At 51.4% G+C, this 4,473-nt stretch overlaps 1 long non-coding RNA gene across 30 annotated transcripts; it reads right to left on the reverse strand.

The window, feature by feature from the left end:
* Positions 1-544: 544 nt before the first annotated feature.
* On the reverse strand, positions 545-3,388 carry LOC127908889 (uncharacterized). 30 transcript variants are annotated; one of them, XR_008068927.1, is made up of 6 exons: positions 2,787-2,932; positions 2,582-2,685; positions 2,157-2,481; positions 1,773-1,897; positions 1,420-1,494; positions 545-1,194 (listed from the first exon to the last, which is right to left on the reverse strand). It is a non-coding gene; the product is annotated as an uncharacterized LOC127908889 (long non-coding RNA). The 30 variants fall into 30 exon arrangements; XR_008068924.1 differs by having other exon boundaries at positions 545-1,219; XR_008068925.1 differs by having other exon boundaries at positions 1,395-1,494.
* Between the last annotated feature and the right edge of the window lie 1,085 nt (positions 3,389-4,473).

The raw sequence follows: 4,473 nt of genomic DNA on the forward strand, positions 1-4,473 counted from the left end.
TTGGGACACAGCCAGTGACACTAGGTAGTACACTAGGTACATAGGGTACTTGTTGGGACACAGCCAGTGACACTAGGTTGGCAGGCAGAAACACGGAAGGTTCCTGACAGACTGTAGACCCTCCAGCTGTTAGACATGTGACACAAAACAAATGGTGTAATGCATTGAGTCAATGTGACCCGCTTCACAACCCAAATGAATATTACTTAAACAACTGCTGTTAGCCGGAATCTGAACTTCTGAAGGACAACAGTACAACAGAACCCTGTCCATCCCCCTCTCCCCAATCCGACCCATCTCCCCATTCCACCCCTCTCCCCCTTCCACCCTTCCGACCCCCTCCGACTCCTCTCCCCCATCCGCCCCTTCCACCCCTCCGACTCCTCTCCCCCAATCTGCCCCTCTCCCTCTTCCACCCCTCCGACCCCTCTCCCCCAATCTGCCCTTCTTCGCCTCATGACACTACTGGGCAAAACAAAGTGCCATGTGGGGGGGGGATGACTAAAGCGACAGCTCCATGATCTATGAGGCCTTTCCTTTTCCTGGGATTCGGTCCATATTAACACTCAACCTGCCTGGCTGCCTGGGGGCCGGACGGCGGTGCCCTTCCCACTTTATAGCTAAAGACAAAGAGGCCGAACACAGGACTAATGAGTACACTGACACAACAGACATAGTAACATGGTAACATGGTATAGATCCTCTAACCACCAGGCTACCTGCCACCTCTAACCACTAGGCTACCTGCCTCCTCTAACCACTAGGCTAACTGCCTCCTCTAACCACTAGGCTACCTGCCTCCTCTAACCACTAGGCTACCTGCCTCCTCTAACCACTAGGCTACCTGCCTCCTCTAACCACTAGGCTACCTGCCTCCTCTAACCACTAGGCTTCCTGCCTCCTCTAACCACTAGGCTACCTGCCTCCTCTAACCACTAGGCTACCTGCCTCCTCTAACCACTAGGCTACCTGCCTCCTCTAACCACTAGGCTACCTGCCTCCTCTAACCACTAGGCTACCTGCCTCCTCTAACCACTAGACTACCTGCCTCCTCTAACCACTAGGCTACCTGCCTCCTCTAACCACTAGGCTACCTGTCTCCTCTAACCACTAGGCTACCTGTCTCCTCTAACCACTAGGCTACCTGCCTCCTCTAACCACTAGGCTACCTGTCTCCTCTAACCACTAGGCTACCTGCCTCCTCTAACCACCAGGCTACCTGCCTCCTCTAATCACTAGGCTACCTGCCTCCTCTAACCACTAGGCTACCTGTCTCCTCTAACCACTAGACTACCTACCTCCTCTAACCACTAGGCTACCCACCTCCTCTAACCACTAGGCTACCCGCCTCCTCTAACCACTAGGCTACCTGCCTCCTCTAACCACTAGGCAACCTGCCTCCTCTAACCACTAGGCTACCTGCCTCCTCTAACCACTAGGCTACCTGCCTCCTCTAACCACTAGGCTACCTGCCTCCTCTAACCACCAGGCTACCTGCCTCCTCTAACCACTAGGCTACCTGCCTCCTCTAACCACTAGACTACCTACCTCCTCTAACCACTAGGCTACCTGCCTCCTCTAACCACTAGGCTACCTGTCTCCTCTAACCACTAGGCTACCTGTCTCCCATCTAACCACTAGGCTACCTGCCTCCCTCTAACCACTAGGCTACCTGTCTCCTCTAACCACTAGGCTACCTGCCTCCTCTAACCACTAGGCTACCTGCCTCCTCTAACCACTAGGCAACCTGCCTCCTCTAACCACTAGGCTACCTGCCTCCTCTAACCACTAGGCTACCTGTCTCCTCTAACCACTAGGCTACCTGCCTCCTCTAACCACTAGGCTACCTGTCTCCTCTAACCACTAGGCTACCTGCCTCCTCTAACCACCAGGCTACCTGCCTCCTTTTAATCACTAGGCTACCTGCCTCCTGTCCAACCACTGTTTTTAGGCTACCTGTCTCCTCTAACCACTAGACTACCTACCTCCTCTAACCACTAGGCTACCCACCTCCTCTAACCACTAGGCTACCCGCCTCCTCTAACCACTAGGCTACCTGCCTCCTCTAACCACTAGGCAACCTGCCTCCTCTAACCACTAGGCTACCTGCCTCCTCTAACCACTAGGCTACCTGCCTCCTCTAACCACTAGGCTACCTGCCTCCTCTAACCACTAGGCTACCTGCCTCCTCTAACCACTAGGCTACCTGCCTCCTCTAACCACTAGACTACCTGCCTCCTCTAACCACTAGGCTACCTGCCTCCTCTAACCACTAGGCTACCTGTCTCCTCTAACCACTAGGCTACCTGTCTCCTCTAACCACTAGGCTACCTGCCTCCTCTAACCACTAGGCTACCTGTCTCCTCTAACCACTAGGCTACCTGTCTCCTCTAACCACTAGGCTACCTGCCTCCTCTAACCACTAGGCTACCTGTCTCCTCTAACCACTAGGCTACCTGCCTCCTCTAACCACCAGGCTACCTGCCTCCTCTAATCACTAGGCTACCTGCCTCCTCTAACCACTAGGCTACCTGTCTCCTCTAACCACTAGACTACCTACCTCCTCTAACCACTAGGCTACCCGCCTCCTCTAACCACTAGGCTACCTGCCTCCTCTAACCACTAGGCTACCTGCCTCCTCTAACCACTAGGCTACCTGCCTCCTCTAACCACTAGGCTACCTGCCTCCTCTAACCACTTAGGCTACCTGCCTCCTCTAACCACTAGGCTACCTGCCTCCTCTAACCACTAGGCTACCTGCCTCCTCTAACCACTAGACTACCTACCTCCTCTAACCACTAGGCTACCTGCCTCCTCTAACCACTAGGCTACCTGTCTCCTCTAACCACTAGGCTACCTGTCTCCTCTAACCACTAGGCTACCTGCCTCCTCTAACCACTAGGCTACCTGTCTCCTCTAACCACTAGGCTACCTGTCTCCTCTAACCACTGGCTACCTGCCTCTAATCACTAGGCTACCTGCCTCCTCTAACCACTAGGCTACCTGCCTCCTCTAACCACTAGGCTACCTGCCTCTAACCACTAGGCTACCTGCCTCTAACCACTAGGCTACCTGCCTCCTCTAACCACTAGACTACCTGTCTCCTTTAACCACTAGGCTACCTGTCTCCTCTAACCACTAGGCTACCTGCCTCTAATCACTAGGCTACCTGCCTCCTCTAACCACTAGGCTACCTGCCTCTAACCACTAGGCTACCTGCCTCCTCTAACCACTAGGCTACCTGCCTCCTCTAACCACTAGGCTTCCTGCCTCCTCTAACCACTAGGCTACCTGCCTCCTCTAACCACTAGGCTACCTGCCTCCTCTAACCACTAGGCTACCTGCCTCTAACCACTAGGCTACCTGCCTCCTCTAACCACTAGGCTACCTGCCTCCCCATGATTAACATACAGGTCTGCGACCTCCACCATGGCACGAAAGCCCAAATCACACAGAACAGGTACTCACAAGCACCAACGGACATTGTAACAATAACGGGACAGCTCAACCGAAGGGCACACAAGTACTTATCCGTGGTAACAGGGGACAGGTGTGTGTAATGAAAGTTCCGGAGGGATCCGTGACAGATTTTTATTTTCCCATTCCATAACATTTTACGACGCATGTGTACCCTCCTGAACATGGCCTTGGTGGTATATTCTGTCGTTTGGCTGCTGTACAGATTCCCAGAGCTGTGAGGGTGTGGGCCGTCTGCTGTGGCCTGATAAACAGAAAGCAACAAACCCAGCTCTGAGGGGTTTAGAAAAGTGTCCTACTCTGTGGTCTTACGCTCATTGTCAAATCACGCTGGACAAACAAAGTGTAAACAACAGAAAGGCCTGCACACTGAATAGGCTCCCAATTAAACACCTTTAATGGCCAACTTGAAAGGGGCATTTTTTCAGAAAGAAAAATGTGTCTTGCTTCAGCTGTCCAAAAGTGTTTTTATGTGCGTGGAAGTGTTGAACAAATGAACATATTATAGTAATGATTGTATTAAAAATATTAGTGGGATGGTAGCTTTTAGTGACTGTTGCCCAGAAGTAGTAGCAGTACTAGTAGTGGTGGTAGTGGTAGTAACAGTAGTCGTATTAGTACTGGTAGTAGTAGCATCAGTAGCAGTGGTAATAGCAGTAGTAGTAGTAACAGTAGTAGTAGTAGTACTGGTAGTAGTAGCATCAGTAGTAGTGGTGGTACTGGTAGGAGCAGTAGTAGTAACAGTAACAGTAGTAGCAGTAGTAGTAACAGCAATAGGAACAGTAGTAGTAGTAGTAGTAACAGTAACAGTAGTAGTAGTAGCAGCAGTAGTAGTAGTAGTAGTACTAGTAGTAGTAACAGTAACAGTAGTAGCAGTAGCAGTAACAGCAATAGGAACAGTAGTAGTAGTAGCAGTAGTAGTAGTAACAGTAGTAGTAGTAGCAGTAGTAGTAGTAGCAGTAGTAGTAGTAACAGTAGTAGTAGTAACAGCAGTAG

Source organism: Oncorhynchus keta, chromosome 18 (assembly GCF_023373465.1).
Source record: "Oncorhynchus keta strain PuntledgeMale-10-30-2019 chromosome 18, Oket_V2, whole genome shotgun sequence".
In the NCBI taxonomy this organism is placed as follows: Eukaryota; Metazoa; Chordata; class Actinopteri; order Salmoniformes; family Salmonidae; genus Oncorhynchus; species Oncorhynchus keta.